The following is a 27,259-nucleotide window of genomic DNA, read 5'->3' as shown; positions in this document are numbered from 1 at the left end:
GCTTCCTCTATATAATCTGTTAATCTGTGGGTTTGTCCTTTTCTTCCTGAGAAAATATCTCAAACATCTCAGTTCAGAAGAGATCACCATTTTGTTCTTATTTGATTTATTTATTCACTATTGCCATTACAATATATAATTTATATATTAGATATTTATATTATCATATAGAAAATATTATATATTAATTTTATTTATTAATTTGTTTTCACATCCAGAAACGATGTTCATTTTTTAGCAGGGAAGACCTCAGTAAACAGTGCAAATTCATAAAGTGCATTGTTTCCCCACCTACCCAAAAAGTTACATTTCATTTTAGAGGAAGAATCTAAACTTTTATTCTAGTCACCAGGCAGAATGAATTTTAATTATTTATAAAGGTAAAGATTTAGTAACTTAGTAATGCATAGAAATTGGCGTTATAAAGGCAAGCCATGGGAAAGGTTACAAAAACAGTTGTGCTGAATTATATACTGTTCTTACAGTTCAGTTTATCATCCGGCCTGCTTCTATGTAAATGTTTAGACTTGTGGATCAGTAAATTACTTGGTGCGGTACTGATTCATATTTACTGTGTTGCTCCCCCTACACCTTAATTGCCTTTGCAGTATATGAGAAAAGCAAAATAAAGTACGACAGAGATGCGGTACCGTTCAGAAGCAGCCCCATGATCTGTCTTCTGAAAAAGATACCTAAACTGGATAAACAGAGAGAAAGAAAATAGTATATGGGGAACGTAGTAGGAGTGCTGCTTCTCTAATTAGTTTGGTGGGTATCAGGCTTTAGAAATTCGTCTGTTCCTTCTACAAAATCAAATATGCTTCTCACCACCCCTGCAAGTAGCTGATACCTGTCTATTGGATCATCCTCCCACACACCTAATCCTGTAGGTGGTAAGAGAATATTCAAATTGCTGTTGAGAATTTAGAACATTTGGTAAGTCAGGCCTGTTAGCAGTGCTGACTTCATGACTATAACTTTAAAATCGCTAGATAGAATTTGAGACCAGTAGCTTTTATTGGTGTCATGAATTACACTTAAGTGGAGAATAAAAAGTTTGTGATTTTTTTGGGGGTTTTGGGGTTTTTTTTGCAACTGACACTGTGACTAGGAATTTGGAAGTGGACTGGGGTGGTGGTGAAATTCAAATACGCAAGATTGGTCAGCTCAGAATGTGGGAACAGAGTAAGTTTTTAGAAGAGTATGGGATCCAAACTTTAGTTCAAACTCAAACACAGTATGAATAGGAATTGTTGGACTTGACTTCTTTTCACAGCTCATCTCCCTCGTCATTGCTGTGTAAACACAATTTCTGTAACTTAAAGACAATGCAAGCGCAGCAACAGGAAACATACACATCTGGATCACGGCAGCAATAAAGCCAAGCACAGGGTTCATTTCAGATAAGGAACCATCTGCAGGTATGAGTTCCGAGTATGCACACTCCAGCTGTGCAGGAGCCCAGACCTCCTGAGGATCTCTGTGGACATCACACATTTATTCCGGTTGCTACTGTATATTGAAACCTTTGCTCTTGCTTCAGTGCATATTTGACCTGATTGGTAAAGAGAAGCCATCAGGGGCAGGAGTACCTTCAAACTGCTTGACAGATGTAATAAAACCTTAGGTTGAGCTGTGATTTCTATTAAGACACCAATACGCAGCAATAATCTTTTCTTGAGTTGCTGTTTCTATTGATGTTACAAGGATTATTTCCAGGAGAGTTAATTGCAATCATTTCTGAAATGCCTCTAGTGACTAACTCCATTCCTTGGTTAGACGGTCCCACTGGCGACTCTGTCCTTGCCAAACTGTACACTTTACCTGGGAATATCATGCAACATATGATCAAAGCAAAATGTATAGCTCCATCTGCTGTAAATACTTTGAATTGATTATTTTTGCATTACTTTTTTATGGACGATCTGTATCCTGGGGAACCGATTTATCACTTTGCCGATACATATTTGCTGTATGTTAGTGAGAACCAGCATAAATACAGCAGCTAAGTATGTTTATACACTATGCATGATATTTTTCAGTTCTCAGGCAAAAAGGAGCACAAAAAAGTGTATACTTCAAGGACATTAGGAAATTTTGTTAATTATTACGTGATAAATCTTTTGTACTGTGTCATTGCAGCTGCTTGTGAAATGCAGAAATTACATGACTTGCTTAAGTCAGTGACAGATGAGAAGAGATTCCCAGTTATGCTTCTGCAAAGAGATGGCTTTCCGCAATCAGGAGCAGCAACTTTTGGGGGGGGGCAGGTGTCATCAATGCTGAGTCCCTGCATAGGAAGAGTGAATGAGTTGATATTCCATTTTTTATACTCATTTGGAAAGGTAAACCAGCAGTTTAGAGAGGTCAAAAAAAAGACACTAAAAGCAGTTAAAAATATTGAAGTTTCTCTTGCACTAGGGAAGGCATCCTTATCTAAAGTTACAAAGTCTGAGTGAGTGAAATAATTTTTTTTTTAAATAGCATCTTAGGAGGGAACAAAATGATTGTGCAGCCTAACACCTTCTTAAAATCTCAGCTGCAGTTTTAGGAATAGACTACGTTCAAAATAGGTCCTTCCCTTCCTTCCCTTCCTTCCCTTCCTTCCCTTCCTTCCCTTCCTTCCCTTCCTTCCCTTCCTTCCCTTCCTCTCTTCCTCCCTTCCTTCCCTCCCTCCCTCCCTCCCTCCCTCCCTCCCTCCCTTCTTTCTTTCTCTTTCTTCCTCTCTCTCTTTTCCTCTCTCTTTCTTTCTTTCTTTCTTCCAACTTCCTTCTCTGTAATCATACCTGCAGCTTTTTCTCATAATACATTGCAGATGTTATTATTAGCACCATAGTTTAAAATATTTGCAACTGCTCTTTCTTGCAGTGATTCACAGCCATGAACTGAAAAACCTGGTAGCCAGACTAGAGGCCATTTAAGAGCAAAGTCTCAGGCTACATTTTCTCAAGTGAGGTGCAGAAAAGACACATCCTTTCTCGGTCAGAAACTTGAATGCAACACTTCAGCCCATATTTTCTCGATAACCGCCAGCTTGTTTCAAAGTGCATTATTGAAATAGTGTGTGACGCAATGACAAAATAGCATCATGGCTGGTATCAACAGGAGGGAACAACAGAGGTCACCATTGTCTCACGGGAAGGAATCTCCTCCGAGTCCATTTTAGAACCTGATGAGACAGGCGTAGAGCCCAAAAGCACAAAGCCTGGCTTCTGCTGGGCTGATTACACGCTTCTATAGCATGAACAAAGACAATTACTTGTGACACAGTGATTTGATTTTTTTTTTAAATTGCAATTTTTCACTTTTCTAACCCAAACACAATTTTTTCTTACTCTCACCCAACAGGAACAAAACAGAAACAACCCCCCCCATCCCTTACTGATACAATTTTTTAAAAAGGGGAAGGGAGATGAATGCCTCTGTTTTCTTGTTGTCTTACAACAGTTACCCCAGAGAGTAAAAGATCATTATTTCCAGTACTAAAGACATGGGGAAAGCTGTAATTTCGTACATTATTACATATTCTGTTCTGGATTTTAAGTAGTTGGGCTAGTTTATTCTTTTCGTCCAACAGCCTGTTTGCTTTGGGTTAATGGTTGGTTGTGTGGTTTTTACCAAACATTGAATGCCAAGAAGTTTGAAATATGTGGAATTTTTGAGAGTTGTGAATCACGTTGATGACTTCATCTTACTTTTCTTTAAAAATCTTTGTAAGAAATTTGTGAAATCAACATAAAAGTCAATTTTTTATTTAGGCTTAAACTCTGAAGCTTAGCTGTCATTATACAAGTATACGACACAAAATATTAATTTCTTACAAAGAAGAGAGGACAGTGGTGATAGAATAATAAGGAATAGCACAAATTTTATCCTAACTATGCGTTTAAATCAAAAACGCCTGTCAGCAGGCAGGCTCAAGGAGGAAGTAGCTGTGAAGAAAGACACCCTTTTCTTTATATGAAAATAACTTCCAGAATTCTCCTGGCATTCGTGTGTTTTGTTTTGCGTTTTAAGTATTCTTCTTGCCTTCTCTTTGAACCTACTTGAAATGGATAAAATTCATTATTTAATCATGGCCTGCAGAGGATTAAGGAAGGTTTCTTTCTGCTCTATTTTACATTAGAAATAATCAAGAATGCCAATTTCCTTCGGTACTTCAGCTACAATTGGAAAAATAGACCCATATGTTCTGACAGCTCCCACTGGATAAGACTGAACAGCTGCTCCTCTTCCTAAGCTTTTGTCACAGGATATAATTATTCTTCCATCCATAAAAAACAGAAGGATGCCCCTTCAATGCTATAAAAATACCTAATAATGTGATATTTAACAACATGGGCATTACGGAAGACTTTCTCTAAGCAGCGACAGAGGTTTGAGTCAAGAAAACACTTAATTTGATAATACCCCAGGCCTCTATATCACTTCTAATCTGAAATAATTTTACTAAGGTTGGTTTAAATGAACCTTAGAGTGCTCCAGTTAGCTTTATTTTCTCATACTGATTTTGTAGGCACAGTTATATTAAGGAAGATGGTAAATCCCTGACAGAGTGCAGATGGAATGAGGGAGGCTGGACCCCCAATGACAGATCTTCCGTTGCATACACACTACCTCCAGCACAACTTAAAAGGGCAGTCTCTGGCCAGAAGTGGCTTTGTATTGCATTTATGGTCATTGCCGCCTTCTTTATTAGGCAACAAGGATGATCTCCAGTCCTTGTGTGATCTTAGCAGATGCCTAACTCAAGTCACCTGGCCGAACACAGGAGTAACTGGTGCTGTACCTGCGCATCTGACACATCTTGCAAGGTTTTGCAAGAGGGCAAACAGGACCAGTGAAACTGAGCACACAACCAGATGCATCCACTGAGGAAAGGAGGCATCAGGAGCAGGCAGAATGGGATCAGCAATGTATATTTACGTTATTTAAAGATTTCCTTCTACAGGAGTGACCACATTGCCCACATGTGGCTATATCTCTACATTTTTGGTGTGATTTGTGTGAGCAATCAATCTGTAGATCTGACCACTCATTAGCACTATAGGTAGTAGGCCTGTTCTTCTGAGCTTTAAGTGTGTGTTTCCCATCACAATGATAAATTATGGTAACGTACAGTCTTTTTCTTTTTTTCTTGCACCAAAAGTAAGAAAACTACTGAAAAGTAATAGAGCTTTTGGACGTGGGTGTGAGTGAAGGACAGGGAGGAAGAGTTCAGGTTCACAACTGAATTGTGCATTTAGCAGTTAGAATGACACCAAAGCAAACTGTGGTCCCTAACAGTAAAGATCTTCACCACTTATGTCCATCTTTTGGCCCAGTTCTTTTTTCCATGCTCAGAAAAAACAAAACAAAACAAAACAAAAAACTAAAAACAAAAAACAAACCGAAACCAACAAATCGAAAAACCAAAACCAACACAGAACTAAACCCTTTCCTGTTGGTCAGAAACTTCATTTCTCCATAGTATAAATGAAACTCTGAGAAGAGCATCAAGGTAAAAAGGATGAGCTATTAACTCCATGGAGAGTAACAGGGATAATTTTAACAGCTGAACATTGACACTGACAAACATTCAATGACATTGCAAAAGACGAGCACAAGGTATTGAGGAACAGGGAGATTTGAGCCAGACAGAGTTTTCATGGTCACTTCCAGCCACAGCTCCCCAGGTGTGAAGCAGCATTTTTGTGCTCCACCAGTTTGTAACTAATGATATTGTAACTGTATCTAGTTCAGCTAGACCTAGATACTCTGCAGGACCTTTCCTCTCTGGTTCCATAAAACTGTCATTTATTTAGGGATATGACCAGACCCCAGTGGGATGTGTTTATTGCCTTCAGCTCTCCAACGATCCATCAGGACTTACGCCAGGCCAAGAGACTTTCAAACTCCAAATTTGAATTTACAAGAGTTATCCATTTTCACCACTTGCCCTAAGAATCTAGTTGGTCCAGGCTGTGGCTATGGATCTAAGTCATGCAGTAATCAGCCTAGAGGTTTGTTTATTCGCTACATGTCTGGGGAGGGCTCAGTCTTCTCACCAGTAACAAAGAGAACGGTGTTAGCAAGCGATGACATGGGTGGTAGGAACTAGGGAATGAAAATTAACTGAGACTGGAATGAAAATAAACTTTAAGGTAGCTCCAAACATGCTATCTCATAAACTGATACACTTCACTCCCATGTCCTACCCTACTGACAAGCTCTTCACGCTTAAAACTGAACCTTCTCCTACACCAGGCATTGCATGGTGTTCTTGTTGTACTACAGCCCAGTTTAGGTAGATAAATTTGCTCAAAGCTTTTTCATTGTCTTCTTAAAAGTTTCTCCACAGTTTTCCAGGGGCACAGCTTGTACATTTTTGTCAATTATCATGGAAATAAAACATGGAAAATTGCAGCATAAGAAGCACAAGAGAAACAGTGTTCCTGTTTCAGCACCACCATTTCCCCTCAGTTCTTCATCTGTGGCTGAAGGGTTTTGATGGTGGAAAAGTGTTACCCTAGAAATTTCAGGACACTTAAAAAGATTTAGTAGTAGCTAGTAATGTCACTCAAGCATGTCAGTGTTGACAAGAAACTGGATTGAGACCAGTGGTCTGGCTACTTAACAATCTGCCTTAAGCAACAGCAAAAGGAGATGCTGCTTAGGGAGCACACATAAACCCAACCACCTCCAGTGGTCCTTTCTTCTTCCACCTTCTGGGCCTAGCACCAGCAAGGGCCGTGGGCGCCAGCTCCCTCGTGGAAAAGCAGCACTTTGCCTTTGGCAGGAAGGACACTCCTGATGGAAAGGACCACCTGCCTGTGTGGATGCATGCGATTTCGCTACACAGAGATGAGAGAGCTCAGTGTCGCTCTACCCAGACACTGGCCAAAGTCACCCAGCACTCCCTTCTGCTGCCAAAAGGACTGCCGTTTTTCCAGGGCCGCTTGACAGCAGAGCCCTAACCCTTCTGATCCACCCCTCGGTGATCGCTCCTGCCTCAGAGGGAAGAGCGGGGCCCCGGAGGCGGCCTGGTCAGCTCCACACACACATCCCCCCAAAATGGCGGCTGCCGCCCTCGCCTCAGCGCAGCCGCCTCCCGCGCGCGCGAGGCCCGCCCAAGCGCGTGCGCGGGCTGCGAGCCTCGCAGCCCTCTGGCGGGGGGAGGGGAGCGCGCACACACACGTGAGCCCCTGGACCACCCGGCGGCTCTCCGGCGGCGGCTGTGTCCCGCTCCCGCATTGGCTGCCTGGTGAACCTTTCACCTTTTACCCGGCTCTCGCCGCCAATCGCTTGCCTCCTTTCATAGCGTGGGAACGTGGAGCCCGTGAGCTACGCAGAGTGGAATTCTCGGAGCGGGCCTGCGCTGCGGGCGTTGGGCGGCCCCCGTTGGTATGGGCGGGAGGGGTGGGGGCGGTGCTCCGTTTGCGTAGGGCCGGCAGCGCAGTGGGAAGGGAGGGGGAGGAGGAGGCTGTCCCGGGCCCAGGTGAATGGAGGAACCTGACAGTTGGGGGGAGCGAGGCGGCGGCGGCGGGGAAATGGCGGCGGCGGCACAATGAGACGCGGCCGGTAGTGGGGGGAAAGCGCCAGGCTGGGTCCCGTCCGAGCAGGTAGGAGATGGCGGCCCGGGCGCGCCTGCCCCTCGCCCCGGGAGCCTGCATGGCGGCCGAGCGCGGCTGTGGGAGCCCCGGCCTGAGCTCCGGCCCCGCCGCCGCCGAGCGGGGCGGGATGGCGGCGGTAGCTCCCTCCCGCCGATGGGGCCCGGTTAGGTCTGCCCCGCCTCCGGCCCCGCGGTGGCCCCGCCGGTCCCGGGGCCGCCGGCAGGGCCCGGGCTCGGCGTGTGGGGTGGCGGCGGGGCGGGGGCCGCGCTCCGGACCCTCTCGGCTTTGTCTCTGTCTGTCTCCCCCTCCTCCGGGCCGCCGCGCTGGAGGCCTGGCGGGGTGGGCGACCGGAGGGCCTGGCCCTGCCGCCCAGGACGAGGGGTCTCTGGAGCCCGCCTGCTGTGTCGTGAGGGGCGGTCAGAGAGTTTCCACTCCGAAGCGCTCACGTTAAAGGCGGCTTCAGAAACTCTTCGCTCTTCCCTTCCCTGCCGTCCTCTCGGCAGTTTTTAAGTGAAGGCAAGCGCATGGAGTGAGGAGAACGTAGCGGGCAGCCTGATTGAGGCAGCCCTTGTGCCGCGTGGTCTGGAGTTAAAAAACAAAAGGTTAAAAAAGCAATTATTTTTTGCACTGGAGTTTGTTGCTGTGTTAAGTAATAAAAAAAAAAAACCACAACAAGCACCCGAATGTGTAGAAAATGGATTGTGATACTGATATCTGGGGGGGGAGGGAAGGCTATTTTTGGTCTGTTATCATTAATTAGAAGTTATGGCTTCAAAAAAGTGAATCTCTTAGTGGTTCTGTTAACTTCAACTACTAAAAATCTGAAGGATGTTTGGCACTTAAGATGATCAGTTACAAGTATTTTTGATGTTAAGATTTTGAACTTCGAGTTGTGTGGGCTCCAGTGGTGAAAGTGTGTGGGCTGGGAGGTGAATACCACTTTTAGAGAAACAAGGCAAAATGGAAAATCCGAATAGAATTAACTTTGCAGGCGTTCAGTTTACACTATGTTGTATGAAGTTTTATGCTTTTACTTTTTATAAGCTATTTTGGATGCTCTATTGAAGTGCAAACTGCAGGTGTATGTTTAGTAAGTTGTATGGTGGTGTTTGTTTTAAGTTGATACAGACACAAACTGAAATTGATTTCTATTATCCCATAACAATTCTCCTAAATCTCTCTCTCTTAAGAGAGTATTTCACATTGTCCGTGTCTACAAGATAAGCTGTAGTCTGTTTAAAAGCTTTGGAGATGCTACTAGAAGTTTTCAGGTGGAGGTGCTCTTACATCTGTAATCATTGGATTGTTACTTTATTATTTATTAATCCATAGGATTAAAAAATAAATATGTATTTATTCAGAAGTGCTAAACTCTGAATTAGCTATTGCTGTTCATGAAAGCATCTTGGTGATACAGTTCTGTGAAAGTGGCAGCTCAGTACCTGACAGTCAAAAGGTGAATAATGAACAATTAATTGAGAAGAAAATGGCATCAGTATGCCATGGTATAAATCCTTTCTGGGGCCATATGTTTAATACTAAATGCAATTTGGGTATTTTCCCTTCATCTCTCTTCTACCTCAAAGAGGTTGTATTAGGCTAAGAGACAGGTAGACTGAAAATTGACTGGAGCTTTTCAGTCAGGGAAAGAGATACCAGTGGAGGGATAAGACACATTATGAAATCTAGAGCCATGAAGGAAGCAGTCAGGGAGCTCGTTTGGTTTTCTGTTTGCTTCCCCTGTCTTTGAAAGATGTCTGTGTTCTACAGATTCAAAACAAATGAGATGCTCTTTACACCATGTGTAACTAAAATACCTGGTGCAACAGCATATTGGGAATGCTAAAAGTTTACAAGGAAGTTGAAACAATTAATCTGTAGGGCAAATCATCAGAGACTATCAAACACAGGAGTATCTTTTCAGACTTGGCAAAAGTCGAGGTGACTGGTCAGTGGAAGGTATTCTTGCTTGCCCTGTTATCATACTCCTTCGTAGATGTCCCGCATTGGTTACTGGTAGAGGGAAGCCAACAATCTAGAAAACTGTTTTGTCTGACATAATATTATGCTAATGCTTTTATAGAAGTCGCACTTTTTTTTGAGAAATACCTTGGTGTTGTATTGCCTACAAGAAGGAGAAAAAGCAGAACCTGCAGTTCAAAAAAACCCTGTTGTCATGATTTTTGTGTCCTCCATAAGTGTTTCTCATTTCCCATTTCAAAAATTTGTAAAGTACTCTTCCCATTTTTCAGAAAAGTTATGGACTGCACAAAGTTGCTTTAGTACAGCTGATGAGAGTCTGAGTATCACGACTTCACCCATGTGCACTTACAGTATGAACTGACTAAATGGGCATTGATCTGTAACTGAATGCAGATTACTGGCAAAAACAAATACAAAACCTTGCGTATTCTTCTTCGAAGAGCAAGGAGCCATTTAGTAAAACGGATATGGTAAACTTGGAGTTGAAATACTCTGATTTCTCTTTGGATAAACTGTGGAATATGAGTGAGAGCAAGAGTTGAGGAAGATTTTGAAAAAGACTGTATGATTTAGGGATGATGAGTATTACAGTAAGCGCTAAGCCTACAAACAGGAGTTTTATTTCAGGGCATAATCTAGTCTATCAGGCAGCAGGTAGAACATCAAAACATTCTTTGAGATGGGTTGTTCCATCATTCTGTAATTCTCTGTGAGGAAATCCAGTTGTTTCTTTCATGTAGTTGGTACAAACTAGGGAGTATACTGAGCTTGATAGATTGGCAGAACAGTGAGATGGTTCCTGTGCTCCGCTTCCTTCCTGTCCTGATGCCTAGCTCTGTAACCACTGACCATCTGCATCCCATCACCTTCATATGTTCAACAGTAATTTCTTCAGACCAATAGCAGAGAAGTTTGATTTTTTTTTTTAATTTTTTTTTTTTCCCAGGAAGTGTCTCCCTTTTAAGAAAGTAAAAGTAGAATTATAGTATTGTAGAGAACAGGAACCTCTATATAATTTTGTGCAACATGCTTTTAGAACACTAGCCTGAAGGCTAAGAATGATTGGAATAGAGGAGAAAGCATGATTTTTCTTTACACCATCCAGACATCTTTCCTCATCCATCAGCCTTTCATGACTTCCATATGTATCATGATAAAAGAGAAAAGAAGAAACATGATACATAGTGAAAACTAAAAGTTCATTTTTTTGGCTGAAGTTACTGCAGTCTTTGGTTGGAATTTGATGGTTTGGTGTTCAAACTGTGTTGATTGTTTGGGGGGAACAGACGGATGCAGGAATGTCATTAAAATAACCATTCTAAAACACGATCTACAGGACAGGGCAGTGCCTGCTTTAACATATGCCATGATATTATATTAGGTGAACTCTTGATTTTGGTAGTTCTGGCATGCCTTACCTAATAATGTCATAATTTTTCAAGTTTGAACGTTGAGCAGTGTATCTCAAATTCCCTTGTTATTCATGCTCTGTATTGCAGACTGCATTAGTTAAGTAAATTTTCTGTGACATTTGTCACCTTCAAATTCCCGCAGCTTTTGGAGTCACAAAGCAGAGAATTTACTTGCATGTTGCGCAGCTGGAGGTGTTGAAATGTCCTTCTCTGGCAGGAAAAGAAGGAAGAGCAATATTCTCCAGCTTCTTGCATAAATACTCCTGAATCCAAGAGACTTTAGTACCTCTTGTCATGGCTTTTACTTAAGTGTGACACACTCTTGAATCTGTGATCCTTGTTTTGGTTGACACGTGTTACTTTTGGGTCCCTTCTTCCCAAGGGAAAAGAACCCAAAGTCTTCTCTCTTAATCCTTGCTAATACATGATAGTGTTGTAGGAGAAAGTTGTTTTGCTCTGCTTTTTTCCTCTTTGTGTCTGTGGCTCAGTATTTATGCTATGTAAGCTGGCATGATCAGTTTCTGCCTGTGTTTCACGTCTTCTGTTACCCTTCATAAAGGATCAGTTCCTTTGGGTTCACCAAATAAGTGTGAATTTATACCTGAGATGCAGCAGAGGGACTGCTGACTTGAAGGAGTGGTTGCTGGAAACAGAGGTGGTCAGGCTGGTACTATTTTAGCTGGCACTGGGATGTTTTTTTCTTTTAAATTGCTCATCAATATCCTTGTGTTTTTTTCATTTGTACACAAAAAAAATCCCACCCCAAACTCCTTAATATTAATTATTAAAACCTGGTTTCCAGTGCCTGTCTTGTCTTTTGGAATCTGATTCCTGATAAATTGTCAAGCCATGTAGCAGCCTTTTCCTCAGCAGAGATGCTAAGTAGTAGCTGGGTAGTGATAATAAATAAATAAATCAGTTGGTCTCCTTGAAAATGTAAGAATTTAGGAAATTTTTAAAAATCTTTTATTTCTGAAAACTGGTTTGGAGTTTTAGACCTGCCCACTTACTGATAAATTTCCTTTCCTTAGGAAGTGAGGCAAATACAGCTTGCTTTTTAAAGTTAATTTATTTGACTCCATTGAGATCGTTTGGCTACGCAAGCATGTCTGGGCTGGCTAACTTTGCAATTCACACTTCTCTTTTGTTTGCAAAGTCTGCTTTGTTTCTGATTAGATCAAGTTTCTTACAGCTTTCTTTGCAAGTCTTACTGGCTCTGTATGATGACTTTGGCTGTATATTTTCTTGTTCAGAAAGAAATGAGCAAGGCTTACCTACCTAAAAGTGAAGTTGCTTCCTAGTTGGTAGTAAAAATGTCTAGAGATGATCTAGTGGTTAAGACATTGTCTAGGATTCAGGTGACCAAACTTCTCTCATGGACTCTTTTGAGTTTTAGCAAGTTAATTCTGTATCTCTGTTTTCACCCCCTCCTTTGAGTTTAAATTTCAAGTGCTTAAATCAAAGACAGTTTTTAGATGTTTACATTCTGCCTCTATACATTAAGACAGTTAGCGTTATTTAAGCTGAATTATTAATTATAACTTCATAAAGCCACAATGTTCATTGATTATGTATTTGATCGTCTTTAATCGGGGTATTAGTGCCTGGGATCAGTCTCAAATTAAGACTTTTAGTTCGGCACTTAAGCTTTGTATTTCTGATCAGACAAACCTGTTTGCCTTGCTGTCTTCATGGTCAAAGGCTGGTAGGCTTTCATTTTTGGAAGAGGACATAAAATGAAAGAAAGTGCTTACAATACCACAAAGAGTTTTGGCCTCTCATTTTTTCAGTGACCCACAACCTTTTGCCATCTTTTCACTAAAGGTAAATGCCTATATTGTCAATTTACTATGTAATGTTATAAAGAAGTGATACAAGGTCTGTGAAAAAAACTTTAGGGAAAAAAAAGACATGCCCCCTCCCCCCCCTCCAAGTTACTGAAGGTCACTTTTAGTTACTGTTGCTGTCTGACATGGTGCTGTCTCAATGATCTCCAAGACCTTAGAAACCTAATGACTGTTGGAAGTGGATAATGGGCATGAAAAAGTACACTACTTCTGCTGTATGTTCTGTGAGTAGTCCCCAGGAAGATGTGTGTGTTCTTCATTTAGTCTTCTTGCTACTTTGCTTTCCTGTTTCTGTGAGGCAAAATAAGAGGAAATTTTACCCTAGGAATTGATTAGTTTCTACCAGTGTAGTGAGTCAACATGAATGGTAGAGAGTGTAAGAGGAAAGTGACAGAAACGTGTTACTAAGAGCCCTGGGGTTATCATTCTCTCTTTCTCACTATTTCTACAGTTACTTTAAGCAAGGTCTGCATTTTCTGTTAGCTTATGCAAATTAAACAAAATCCCATGCACCACCTTATGGTTTTTTACTTCTTAAAAAAAAAAAAAAAAAAGAGTGGTGGTGATGGGAAGTTTTTGCTTTTTTCATTGTTTCCAAAGAATATTAAACTCTGTCAATATCAGCCTCCTGAGTTGACTTATATTGACACTGAAGAAACATAGCAAACTGTAACTTATAGGGCATGAAAAAGCTGTTTTGTTTGTATACTTTCAAAGATTATAGATAAAAAAACTAAGAAGTGTATACCCGGCTATTCAAGGCCATAGGTTTATATGCTGAATAGATCAGTTGATTTGTTTACTGTGTAATTAGAAAAACTACAATTTAGTGAAATCTTCCTCTGAAGAAGTGTGACTATATCATGTACTAAGGAATTTGTGTCCTGGGATTTGAGAGGAAAGAGTTTGAGCTGTGACAGCTGAGAGAGCTCTGAAGGAGGAGAAGGAGGTGTAGGTTTTATGAAGGTAATGGGCAACGTAGGCCTGCATTTTTACCTTAAAGTATTTAATTGAAAAAGGACTGGGAGAATGCCAAAAACATTTATGAGCTCCCTGGGTCTTTGAAAGACACACGATCAACTTCCAGGAGATGAGTAATTTTCCCTGTGGTAATCTTTGCATAGGTAATGCTCTGCTATATAGAAGTTGAGAAGTGAAACCTGCTTTGATTAATACTGAATTGTCTCGAAAATGGCCTTCTCAAGACTATGTTACCTAAACTGAATAGAAGGTGATTTTCAGTGACAAAATTAATGGTGTGTTAAAACTGTCTAGTGACCGGTTATTATCTCAGTGGATGAGGATCTACAAGGAATTACTGGATGATTTTAGGGTGTGTAGTGACTGGCATAATGATGAAGCAGGTGCTGTTTTCTGGCAAGCATTTTTAGTAGCATGCCAATAATGCTACTAATGTATACATTGACTGCCAACTATTAGCAATTGTTAAAGTCTTTTATTGGTTCATCCTATTATTGCTGCCTGCTGCCACTAGGTGTTTCCTTTTGCTGCATTCAATTAAGTTTTTGGACTAGACAGCAAGAAGTTTTGTTTCTGGAATTTTTAGGTTTATTGTCACTAGCGTAACACAGTTCATCAACAGTTGGCAGTAGAGAAGCTGGTGTCTGGTTTTGAGTGACAGTCAAAAACCTGTTGAATCCAATTTGCTTGTTTTCTGTAATGTAGACTGTCAGAGTGGATGACAACTGTCTCCTCATGCCAGCTCTAATACTCATCTGATCTCCATCAACTACTTAATTCAGCTTGCTGAACCTGCAGAAAACTTGCCTAGGTCAAGAAAAAAAAGCACTTGGTTAGTGTGCTGACCTGTTTTTCTCCAACAGTCGTGCGAGTGTCAGAAGCCGTTTGGAGAAGGGAAGGAGCAGTGAGAGTGGGGTTGCTTCGTGTAGCACTAGGTTGCCATGGGATTGGATCCACAGTCTCGTGAAAGCTAATCCCAAAATACTGCTTTCCACCTGATTGTCTTCCTTACTCTATGAATATTGATTTCTCTTCTCACCTATCAATTAAAATAACTGTTTCATATTTTTCTCAACCATCCACATTCTCACTTATTGTTAATAGCTGCTGTTATAAACAGGTGCATTATTACAATAATCTTGTGGTTTTATATGAAAATCATCTGTGGTGAATCCAGGATATGGACTAAAGCAGGGGAGGAAGCTCATGTTGTGTTATGAAAATGGAATAAAAATTCCATTAGATTTAACTACATTTCTTTAGTAATATTCTGAGGCTTTAACAGCTTTTTAACAACGGTAACAACAATCAGAAATTGCAGTAATCAAGATGGAACACTTAGGCTCTAGCTATTAGCTTGGGAAATTCAGATCTGAAGTTATGCCTAGTTTAAAACCTCTCATTTTTATCTTGTGGTAGTTTGTAGTCATGACTCCATAATTAGGGAGTTGTGCAAGAAACTGCTTACAATTTTAAGACATCTTTTCCAGTTTTCCTCAAATGCAGTGACTGTGTACTCCAAGATAGTAATATAATCAAATCAAAGCCCTAAAATAAAAACCTAAAAAACGAATGTCGTCTTATATCCAGTTTTCTATTCTTCTGAAAGTGATAGGGTGGGGTTTTTTTTGGTAATTGCATATTCAAGTTCTCAGGCATACTTTGATTAGGTGTAGAAGCTTTTGAAAGCAGAGTGGTTAGGCTTCAGTGAGGGAAAGGTAAATCATTATCCTGATTTAAAAAAAAAAAAAAAAAAAAAAAAAAAAAAACAAACCCAACCTGCCACCAACAAAAACAACCCCCAGAAACCAACCCAAAAAACCCTACATACAGAAACAAAACCAACCAAACAACTCCCTAGTTTGTTTACGACCAACATGGAAGAGATCTGTAATCCTTAATTTGAAATCAGGGCTTTAGGACCACACATTATCCACAACAGAAGTCGTCTTAAATAACTGTGTGGGAAGTTCAAAAGTAACAAGTTGGACTAGTTGAGGGAGGCAAGTCACCTTTGCAAATCAGGAAAACTTTCAGATTTTTCTTTTTTCCCCAACTTGAGTAAGGTTCTGTTTCTCCCCACCCCATAAATTTGCTTTCAGAGTAGAACTCAGGGTGGGATTAGGCTATACAAATTTTCCAGACTGGGGGTTGTTTTTTTTTTCCCCCAAAATGCTAAACTCAGTTTTATGGTGGAAATTGACTGTGTTTTTTGTTAAAACATGTAATTGAATGGTGATAGTACAGTTAAGATACATTATACCTTTGGGTAAGAATATCTAAAATGTAAACAATGTGCCATCCAGTGTTAGCATTTAAAATGTGGGCTATACTTCTGTATCCCTTTGGATTTATGGGATAAGCAGTATTTACAAGTTTCCATTTACAGGCATGCTTATAAGAATATTAGTTCACTGTATGTATAGTTTTCATATGAAATAGTAGCCAATACTTAGTGCAGGAGTATTTGCAATTGATGTTATGACACTGTCTTAGAGCGTTAATTATTAAAAAGACAAAAGCAGTAAAGTTTTTAATATTAAATATTCATATTCTTTACAAGTTTGCATTCTAATTAGGGGATATATGATCATGGAGTTACTATTCAAAACAGTAAATCCTTTTTCCTGTTAGGCATCTGAGGTGCATAGGCTGTATCTCAGGCTGTAGTTTGACATGCATTTTAGATGGCATTTCTGCCTGGAAAGAAAATACCTATGTATCCCCTGCTAGCGGTATTTATTAAGATTTATTGGTGCAAGCATTTCTGAAGTTGTATGGTAAAGTGGATTAAGGAGACTAATTAATCTAAGAAACAGCTCTATTCTGTGTGGTTTCTTTATTCTGTTATGATCCGTCTCTAGATGTGGTCACAGATTACCTGGAAACAGTTGTGCTGGCATAAGAGAGGGTTGGAGACTGCGTGTAGGTTGAAGAGTGAAGAGTTATGCTCTTGTATGTGTAGCAGTGCCATATTAAATGCATAATAAGCTGTCATCTGGGAGCCTTTATCATACAGCATTTTGTCTCGCTGCTGTGTGAAAACAAAAGAAAAGTGGTAAAACACTAAGTGACTTTCCTGTATTTTGTCTACACCAGAGATGATATTTTTTCTGTGATTGTTTTAGAAGAGCTTGACTGTACAACCAGACACAGATTTTTATGAGCATATTTGAGAGAGCTAAAATGAAATACCAATCTGGTGAAATTATGCTATGCTAAACCTTCGCATATGCTCTTGTTTAATCCTACTAGAAGAGGCATAGTAAGGTCACTCTTCTCAGTGACAGCTTGTCCATAAGGGCTTAATGCATTTTTACTTTTTGAATGAACTTCATTGCCTTAGTTAATTAGTCTCAGTTTCTCTAAGCTCTTGTCTGTGCAACAAAGTCAAACTTTTAAAAGCAATACACCTTTAAAATTTCATTTCAAAACTTCTTATATTGCAAGTCTTAAAGGCTTAGATTTACAGCCTGGGATTTTTTTGTTTTGTTTTTTTCCACCAGTTAGGTTTAGTATGTGTTTGAAAGGTGCTGAAGTAGCTTGAATTGTAAATTATGAAAATGGCTATTTTTTAATTAATTATATGTAGTTATGGACAAAAGGAAGGTTTGTGAATGTTGGAGTTGTATCCTGCTTTCTCCTAAGTATCTGTCTATTCAGTCTTTAAAATGGTGAAAGCTAATTGCATTTTTCCACATAATACTACTTTTGATTTTTGTTGTGCAAGAAAGGTGTTGTAATTAATCTGTTAACTAAAGAGAAGTTAGAGATTTCCTCTTGTTCAGGGTTGAGAAAGCAACGCTGGGGAAGAAGTGGTAAATCTTTCAAATCTCCTTTGAAAGTTAGGCATGTAATCTGCTTAAATCGTTCTGAAAGTCATACCAATCAATTATCTGCCTCTTTAGGCATCCTAGTGCATCTGTTTATGCCTGCTCAAATAAGTCAGCTCATTAACTATAGCTGATAAAAGCAAATGATTAGTCAATTAAATTGAAAGCCAGTTGTATTTAAATATTTATTTTGCATAAGACAAAGTTTTATTTACTATCATAACTTCAAGATACATTTGCATTGAGTTGTAAATTCTTTCCAAATACGCTGTAATATGCATAATAGGTGGAGGGGGGAAATTGTTCTACATAATGGAATATACCAATTAATAAGCTAAATGATGTAATTACTTGAATGTTAATAATGGCTGTGACACTACCCTCCTAATTAATCAGATGCCTGTATGTGATAGTTGCAAATCAAGGTAAATAATAGAATATGGAAGCACTGTTTCTAAAGAACTACAAAAACAAAGTAAGTTTCTAACTGATAGAAAGGTTAGTTCTATAAGAAACTTTATATGTAAGGTTTCCCGATATAAATCAAGATTAAGTTAAGGGGTGTTAATGCCTTCAATTTAATCAGACTTGCTGTGTTGGGATGTTATGGTGGAGTAATTTACCTTAAAATGCTTGATTATTCCCCTGCTTTTAAAACGAATTATTTGGTACCTTAAGACTTAGTGAGGTGGGTTTTTGTTGTTTGGGTGGGGTTTTTTGGGTTTTTTTTGGGTTTTTTTTAAGCAGAAGTATCTCTATTTTTCCAATACTTTAATTGGGTTCATGTTTTTCTGGTTTGCGTGTAGAAACTTGCTCCTTTCCTTTTATTCCCTCATAACTAGATTGAGTTCTTTGTCATTTAAATGCTGGCAGTATTTCTTCTGATCCTATTAAAAGGTTATGGATTCATTACAGCTGCTCTGCTGTCCATGCTCCTCTGTGCTGCTCCATGGATGCCTTTGGAGAGTCTGGATTTGATTGACCTCTGGAGAACTACATAGTCAGTCAGTTTGACCTGCTGGAATTGGTCATTGCAGGATACTGTGGGGATAAATGAGGACAAGAAAGTACTCCTAATCCAGTACTCTTTGCTAAGTGAAAGTATTGAAGTGTTTGCAGCACAAGTGTTTGCAGCACTGCCCAACAAAAAGGTGTCCAGGAATGTTTCCACAACGTGCCTGCCTTAGAAAGAGTCATAAAGTATTGAACACTAGATTTTCTCAAGTTAACCCAGATTGGAAGAATGATATAGTGATAACTGCAAAAGATCATGTGTGAATCTGTTGGGTTTTTTTTTTCACCCTCAAATTCAGAATGATGGAGATGTGTTGTACTGCTTATCTGATTCTCCTGTCATCTCCCAGGCTTTTCTTGTCAATCACCAGGATTTCTACAGTGAACGTACCTGCTAGGCTGTCACTTTTTTTTTTTTTGTAGGTCTTAATGTATCCAGAGTAGAAGCTTAGGACACCAGCAGAAAGGGGAGATAGTCCAGGCTCTGCTGACACAGCTGTCAGGTAGACCCCACGGAATTTGGGTCCATTTTTTCTGAAAACTCAGAACTAATAAAATAGTAAAACACCTCAGAGTTTTTGCTGATGGTTGCTTGATATTGGCTGCTTAATGTTGCTGCAACCAAGCAACCTGTAAAATGTCTGCTGTTATACTTCTGGTAATTAGATGATAATAGGCATAATGATAGGTGGTTTGAAAACTTACGTGCAAACTACAACTGATACGGTAAGAACAGGACAGAATTCTTTCTTTTGCTTCCTATTTTCTGTTTTTTGGTGCTACTATTATTTGACAACCAGTGCTGTGGAGCTGGTAATTCAGGTAAAGCAAAAATCTACAGTGATATTTTTAGAAAAGAGACTCTACTGAAACTAGTGTGTTTGTGTTCTGTCCTGAAAATGCAGTTCATAGCTGATTGAATTATAGGACTATATTTTAGTATTAAGGAAGTAGAGGAATTCCTTTGACTGAGGGCTATGAAACGGGGTCCTGGAGGGTATGTCTGTCTTTCCAGTGCAATATTGTGCTAGTCATTCAAATACTGTCTGGAATTGAAAGAACCGTAGGAATATATTAATTCTGAGTTGTGCTCAGCAGAAGAGTTAATTGGCAGGTGCAGAACTATATTAATTTATTTATATTGCTTCCAGAACCCAAACTAATGTCAGAAACCCTGAACTGCACCATTTACAGGGATTTAACTCCTTTAAAACATTATTTCTCAGCCCTGAGTGGTTTTAGATAATAATTTCAAAGAAGTGGAATTGTTTAGCAATATTCCGTTATCTTTCCTTCTAACCTGCCTCTAATCATTGAGTGATGCAGTATTCAGTAGATCATAAGTGTTTTGATGTCTGAAACCATTCTTTCATTTGCGTAGCTGGGATTGCTTTTCCTTATATACAGAAATAGCTTTTACTCCATTATGAGAAATGAAGGGTAAAAAATTAACTTGTCTCCACCTCCCCTTCCTTTTTTTTTTTCTTAATGATGGCTGTAGCACAACAGCTTATTTCAGTTTTTCGAAGTTTTTTTTTTATCATTCAACAAGGGGGAAAAACTTGAACCCTTTTTTTTTTGCCACACAGTATTAGTATCCATTACTATATATGTAATGTGCAGACTTAATGTGAAAAACTTGACTAATGCTGCACTGGACTGAAAAGATTCTTAACTGTAATGTAGACTTGGCGTTAGGCAAAGGTACCTATTAATGTACATTCAGAGAAATCTCTCAAGGATACCTATTTTACGTCCAATTATTATTTTTCATCTTGCATTCATTCTGCTGCTCTGGACAGATGGCTGACTCGGGAATGGGTCTGTCTTCTGATTTGTGTCTGAGCATTGGAAGTGTTACTGTGCTTCGTTGCATCAGCATTGGAGGTAAGGGACCCTCAGCTCCAATAACAGGTTACTTCAAAACTCTGACATGGTAGGCTGTTTATCTGTTTGACCTTGTGCTATCTTTCATAGTTGATCAGAATGTGAAAAGCTTTCAAAGGAAGAAAAAAAAAACTTTAAAATTTAAAGTTTCTCAGTCAGTGTTTAGACACCTGTGATCCCACATACTGTGGAGAGAAAAGTTTTCCAGTTGTATTTTGTGGATCTTGAATATTTTTATTTTTCAGAGTCAATCATGATTCAATATTTACTCTTAAACCTAAGATTTCCATTCAAGGCATCTGTTAAAGGTTTTTTTTTTTTCAATGAAAACTTGGAGTTATACAGTGCAAGATGAAGTCCTCAAATCTTTGCAAACTGTCCCAGTTTTTCTTACCAATAGTTCAGGACTGAAAATACACAGAACAAGCATGTCTCGTCACACACTGTTATCTGTTATTTTTTGCCACTTTACCTCAGATAAGAACTTCAGCACTCCCATTGCTACCTTTTTGCCAAGTAAATTCTTGCACATATCTCAGTCAGTTTCAGTATCGTGTCAGTTGTTCTTGAAGGTCAACAGTGCTACAGGTAGCCTGTGATATGAAAATACTACATGAAGCTTCTAGCTTTATACTGTTAAAATATAATATTTACGGCTTCTCGCCCCTTTTAAACCCCCATGCAAATCTATGTGCTTTATTGGACAATATTGAAAAGTAAAGATTGATACATTAAAATAAATAAAAATTGTTAATTGACATGACCTGCCGAAGTCTTATATTTGTTTAACTGTAAAGAAATGATAATACTCTATTCTAAATGCATGTATTTACATGGACAGAAATAACTATAAAATGATAGAAATATCTATAAAATGCTGCAGCTTTTTAATGCGATATTCATTGTATTCAACAAGGTGTGCATTATCTAAGTACCTACTTCTATGCCGAAGCCTAACACTTCAGTAGGATATAAAAGCCTCTGTCTTAAAAGATTGCAGTTCTTGTTAGTTTGACTCAAATAAGGAAGCATTAATTACTACTGTTAAGTTAAAGTTTATTTAAATTTTTATAAATAGAACATTCAAAATACCTGGAATCTATCTAAAGTGCTTCATGGTGCGCAAATTTTTATATTATTGGTCCAGTAATGCTGCAGAATGCAGTGCATGTGCTGATTCGAGATTATCATCACACAAATAATTGACGCTGGCCTGCTTGATTCTTATCTCTTAAAACAAGAAATAACTCAACATAAAAGCCTCTTCTGGCTGCTCTACACAGTAAGTTGGGTAGACAGATATGTAGGTTAAGATACTAAGAATTTCCTTTTCTAATGACCTTTTCCATTTTGGAATTAATTCAGATCACTTTACAGTCAGGCACGTGTATTCTTTTCTGCAGTCATAACATGGGAGATTCTGTTCTTCGCATCTTGTGTGGGGGTCCTTGTAACACTGCATTACACAGAGCGTTTTCATCTACACCTTTAGACATTCTTACATATTCTGAGAAAAAATTGATGGTGCTATGGAAATGTCTTACCAATGATTCATTTTTTTTCTTCAATAAAATCAAATAATCAATTAATTATGTTTTGGGTTTGGTGTGGTGTGGTTTTTTTTTCTCTGGTGTTATTCCTCTGGAGATTGGATTCTGTGGCATCTGAGCAGCTTTGAATGTCTTCTGAGTTTGGGAGCAAAAATAGTCTCTTTATAGTATGTATTTTCATGAACGTAATATTGACTTCATCCCAGCTTCACATAAAAGAAAATTCTAGTAGTGTGCCTGCAAATACTTTGCAGGCAAAGAACATGTGCAGGCATGCAATGTAACTGGTGAGAAGTCTTGCTTTTTTAGGAAGACAGATTGAAAACTACAAAGCCCAAAATGTAATTGGAGTAACCAGTACCTAATACTCCTGTATTTTAAGGTCGCATTAGGATGAGTTAGTTGGATGCACTGTTAATAATAAATACATTCTTTTTTGAAAATAAGCCAATTATTTCTACGCTAATTCTTGGGTGATACATAAATTGTTATTTTGACCAACCATAGGAGATTTCAACTCTCACTTTAGACTTGGTGGAATTTCTAGAGGGTGACTTAGAACCCAAATATCTGCAGGTCTTCCATCAGACAATTAATGACTTCAGAGAAAGCCTTTTGTAATGCAGGACTCCTAGTAATTTTGGATGTTCTGGCACAGAGATAACAGAAAACTGTTGAGTGTCCACGTTTTGGGGAGCTTGACTTTCTGCCACATGAAGAGAACGAAGAGAAAGGATTTATGTTTATGCAGATAATGGGATTGAAATCCCCACATGGGGTTATATTCAGGGGGCAGCTGCTGCTTTTATTTATCATAAGCAAGAATAATTGGTGCATTGGAACTGTAGTTGTCTCACAGCTTGCCCCCAGACTGGGGAAGAGAGAAAACCCTGCCCTAATGTCTGCTTAATTGCCTTCATGTCCAAAGACTAGGTGCCTCAATGGCTTTGAACATAACCCTTAAATAAACTAAATAATCACCAGGAAGTAAATTAGTACCCAAGTAAAGGACCAAATAGATAAATTCACAGACATGGTCAGTAATCCCTTCTTGTGATATTGATATAATAATAGTATAGTTACCTACATAAATATGGATCTATAAACTTAGCTGTGATGTGTTTTTTTTGTGGGTTAGTTTTCAAGCAGCAGCTTGAAAAAATTTGAATTAAGCATTGTGTGGAATAATTTAATTCTAATTGCTGTTAAATCTATTAAGTGTGTTTCGGAATGTTCATACAGCTCAGATTTTTTATTTGGAGAGATGTGTCCTAAGTGTAATTTTTTTTCCTGACTTCCTTGGATGTTAAGAATGTTTTGGTTTGGAGCTAATCTGAGGCAGTAGGGAGTTTGTATTGTGGTTTCTGACTAACTTTGTTGTTTGTACCATAATAAACCAAAGAAAAATATTTGAAATGTAACATTGCTGAAAAACCACATGGAAGCGAAGGATGAGTCTTGTTTTATAGTCACCCCTTCCCCTTCTCCCAGCATCTGCGACCAGCTGTAACAGCAGAGAGAAGGGTTGCCAGCCCAGACGCACCTTTTTCTCCCAGTCCTAATGGCAGTTTTTGCCTTACCCCCGCTGATGCTGCAGGACTTTGATTACCACTGGAATTCATTTGTGTTTGCATGAAGATAATTCACTTCATTATAGTTCTGTTATGAGCTTAAGAGTCCAATTGTGTAGATCTTGCAAGATAGGAACTTCATTTTCAAGTTGTTAACAGTTTTTGAATAATGGTTTAATTAAATATTAACATCATTATTGGGATGGAGGGAATAGCTGTTTAATTTCAAACTGTAGAAGATGTTGAGCAAGAGCAGTGATAGTTTGTGTTTCAGATTCAGCATGTTGTCTGTAGTGTGTCAGTAGGTCTTTAACTTACAAAACTTCAGTCCTTTTTCTGACACATCTATCACACTAATATGATTATTTTCAAAATACTGAATTACAAAACCAGGAAATAAAAAATAAAACCTGTTGATACATTCTTCTGTATGCTCTTTGATATATTTGGGTACTTGTTTGTTTGTTTTTTTTATTAGCAAATGTTTTAAGTAGCAAGTAGCTGAGATGCTTGAGGATCTTGGCTGAGATTTGCGGAAGTAACTAGTGGTCGCTCGCAAATTGCTGGAGCACTGGAGATTTGCAGAAGTGACTGGTGTGTCACTGCTTGGATGCTTCTCTCGATTTCTTTATAGGAACTGATTGGTTTTGGTGTCTTTTTGTTTTCATGTTGCTTTCTTCTTCAAGTATTTGGTGCTTTTGTTGTCTGTCTAGGTAGGCCCTCCAAATGGCTAGTTATCTTGGAACTCCCACCTCCTACTTTTAGATGAAATATGTGAATATTGAGCAGTTAATTTAAAAAAAAAATATTAAAATTGGTGATGTTACTCTTCAATAGAAGACATTCTAGAAGTCTAATTTTTTGCAAGGTCAATGTCATTAATTTTTCCTTTTTGTCTCTTTTGCGTTCTTTTAACAAGATCCCCAGTCATTGTAGAGTAAAACGAGATTTATTTATTTATTTAATGTGACTTAAAGAAAAAAAAATCTTACCAGACTGGACAAGTGTTACAGTTGTTAAATGCTGGAGGGGTTGGTTCGTTACTGGGGCTGGTAGCCCTAGCTGTGTCCCTGGTGTGGGATCACTGGCAAGCTGCAGGTGCCTTTGGCTTGCAGAGGGGAAGGACTAGCCATCTACAGCACCAGGCCTTTGTCTGCCTGGGTGCACCAGCACCATTTAGATGCTAATGTGCTATATGCTGGCTGGTTTGTACTAGAACTTGACTGCATCTCAGGAATGTGGCCTGTCTGGTTTTATGTTGGCTTCAGCATTAAAAGGGCCTACTGTAATTCATGTCTGCCAATCGATTAAAGCTGCAATTCTTCCATTTTACAGCTTTGAAGTGCCAAAGGAAATTGTTTGGGTTGGTGGAGAATTATATACTTCTTTTTGGTTCTCCCAGATCCTACCTGCTGATCGGCATGCTTTTTGTTTACCATCTATGATTAGGGAATAAAGTGAATTTGCTATGTGAAGCCATTTATGGCATTAGCTTTACTGACAGAGTTGAATCTCTCTTTCTGTTCATGTTTGTTATTTGGTGGGGTAACTAAATGCTCTCTTGTTCCTTTCTGCTTTACTTGCAAATATTAAGTGGAGTATATTTCTGTATTTTTGCCAGAGATGTGATAGTTTTTTGTTGTTAGATTACCTTCTGGTTCAATGGAACACGTATTCTGGTTCATGTTTTAGAGGCAGTGAATAAATGAATAACCTAGGCATAACAGGGACGTGTTATGATAAATTTAAGTTCTAGTTGCTGCATCCTAGCAGGAATTTGCTGTATTTTGTGCAGGAAAAAAAAAAAGGATGTGTGTATGGTGCAAACACAAATTTAGAAAGTAGCCCTAGGAATAAAATTCTTGTAGTCCTACTTTGTACATGAATGTAGTACTCATCAGATTTTCTGTGCTGAACTCCCTACATGCTCTTGCTGTAAAATAAAACAATAACTGTTTATTCTGTTTTCTCAAAACACATGCATTCTCTAAGATTTCTTTTTTTTTAAATGTGTTGAATGATAAGTTTCTTCAAGATTTCATTACTATATTAGGTGAAGCATGCGTGGAGGGAGCACAGGGGAGGAAAACTGTAAATCTAGTTGGACTCAGCTAGCAATTACTTTAGCAGATAAAACAAAATATGCAAATATCTCCTGAGCACTCTAAGGCTGATCTTTCAGACACTGAGTGTCTGTATCCCTAGCCAAAAAAGGACATATGATAATTAGATTTTGAAGGACCATGTGCTGTTGCTACAGAGCTAAATATTAAAATGCAAGAAAGCAGACTACCACATGGCACAATTGATTTTTATGGCAGTTCATGTTAAAATGCTCTCTTTTTATATTGCCTTTTAGGTTACCTAGGGTGAAACAAAATTACAGGCTTGGAGACTCTGGAAAAGCTCAGCATCAGCATTTGAGGTAAAAATGAACATACTGAAGTAATCTTGGAAGTGTCCTTCTTGTTAACTTTATGAAACTGATTGGAGTAGAAATTTTCATCAAGATCCATTTTGCATTTAAGTTTTCAGTATTGATTTTTAAAAAATTGACTTCAGAATCTATCTTTTTAGGTCTGGAAAGACTCATACTTTATCTGAATATATTGTGTAAATTTTTTATTTTAGAGCTTTGAAAAAGTTGTAGATCCAAACAAAAATACAGTATTTTTGTTTTGTAGTTTTATAGAATGGCTAATATATCTATGAAATTCTTTGTCATGGATTACAATCTTCTAATTTTGCTTGTATAGCTAAATGTATTTTTATGCAAATCACCATCCTAATTGCAAAATACTTTTACTTTTATAAAAACCATATATGTTAATGTACTTAAGAAGAAATGTTTGTTGCTTTTCATGAATATACTGTTATTATTTGTGGCTTCAAATTGTAATACTTTAAAGAAGTTTAAGTTTAGATTGTCTTTTTTTTAAACGTTTAACTCGGGTGAAACGAAAATACATGGGCATGGAAAAAGCAGTGCAATTATACAGATCATAGTCAAATTGTAATAGTAAAATAATACTACTGTATTTCTCTTATGAACCAGTTATTAACTTTAATCATAGTAACCTGTTAAATAGGATTAGGGAAGTACTTTTTACTTGTACATTTGAACTACCAATAATTAGCTTTTAAATCACTCTCTTAATTTTTTGTTTCTAATACTAAACTAAGATAATTCATGTTCAGGGTGGACTTAAATAGTACATTTTCTGTCAGCAAGTTATACTGTAGGGTAGACACATTTAAATGTTCATAAGCAACTGAATTGCCACATTTAACTCTGCTATTGTAGTTCTCTTTTCAAACCATTTTTATAGTTCATAGGTGGTGGTGTTGTTGTTGTTTTTAAGAACCGAAGCTTGCAAATTATGTGATTAATCTACAAGCTGATATCATGATGTCAAAATGCAGTTCGGGAAGCATAAACACAGAGACTGCGGAAATTAAAACGGTAAGGCCATGCTTTGTAGTATGGGAGAAGCAGGTTTTTGTGTATCAATTTACTGTATTCTCCTATTTTATATTTAAAGCATAGAGTAAAGTAAGTTCGGTGCAGGAAGTTACAGGAATTTACTGT

General features: G+C 38.6%; 1 protein-coding gene across 15 annotated transcripts in view; it reads left to right on the top strand.

Annotated features, from left to right (window-relative positions):
* Positions 1–7,193: 7,193 nt before the first annotated feature.
* The window catches only part of DICER1 (dicer 1, ribonuclease III), a 68,628-nt gene continuing 48,562 nt past the window's right edge, over positions 7,194–27,259 (top strand). For 3 of the 15 annotated variants that reach the window (XM_054198603.1, XM_054198592.1, XM_054198604.1), the window contains exons 1-3: positions 7,194–7,383; positions 26,030–26,095; positions 27,000–27,133. The gene's annotated coding sequence lies outside the window, so the exon portion shown is untranslated. Of the gene's footprint in view, positions 7,384–7,422; positions 7,478–7,509; positions 7,602–26,029; positions 26,096–26,469; positions 27,134–27,259 lie in introns of those variants that run through there. The other 12 variants (XM_054198605.1, XM_054198600.1, XM_054198597.1 and 9 more) reach the window with 11 other exon arrangements.

The sequence above is a fragment of the Rissa tridactyla genome, chromosome 4 (genome assembly GCF_028500815.1).
Source record: "Rissa tridactyla isolate bRisTri1 chromosome 4, bRisTri1.patW.cur.20221130, whole genome shotgun sequence".
NCBI classification, from domain to species: domain Eukaryota; kingdom Metazoa; phylum Chordata; class Aves; order Charadriiformes; family Laridae; genus Rissa; species Rissa tridactyla.
The sequence above is the reverse complement of the archived record's forward strand: the minus strand, read 5'-3'. Positions and strand labels throughout refer to the sequence as shown.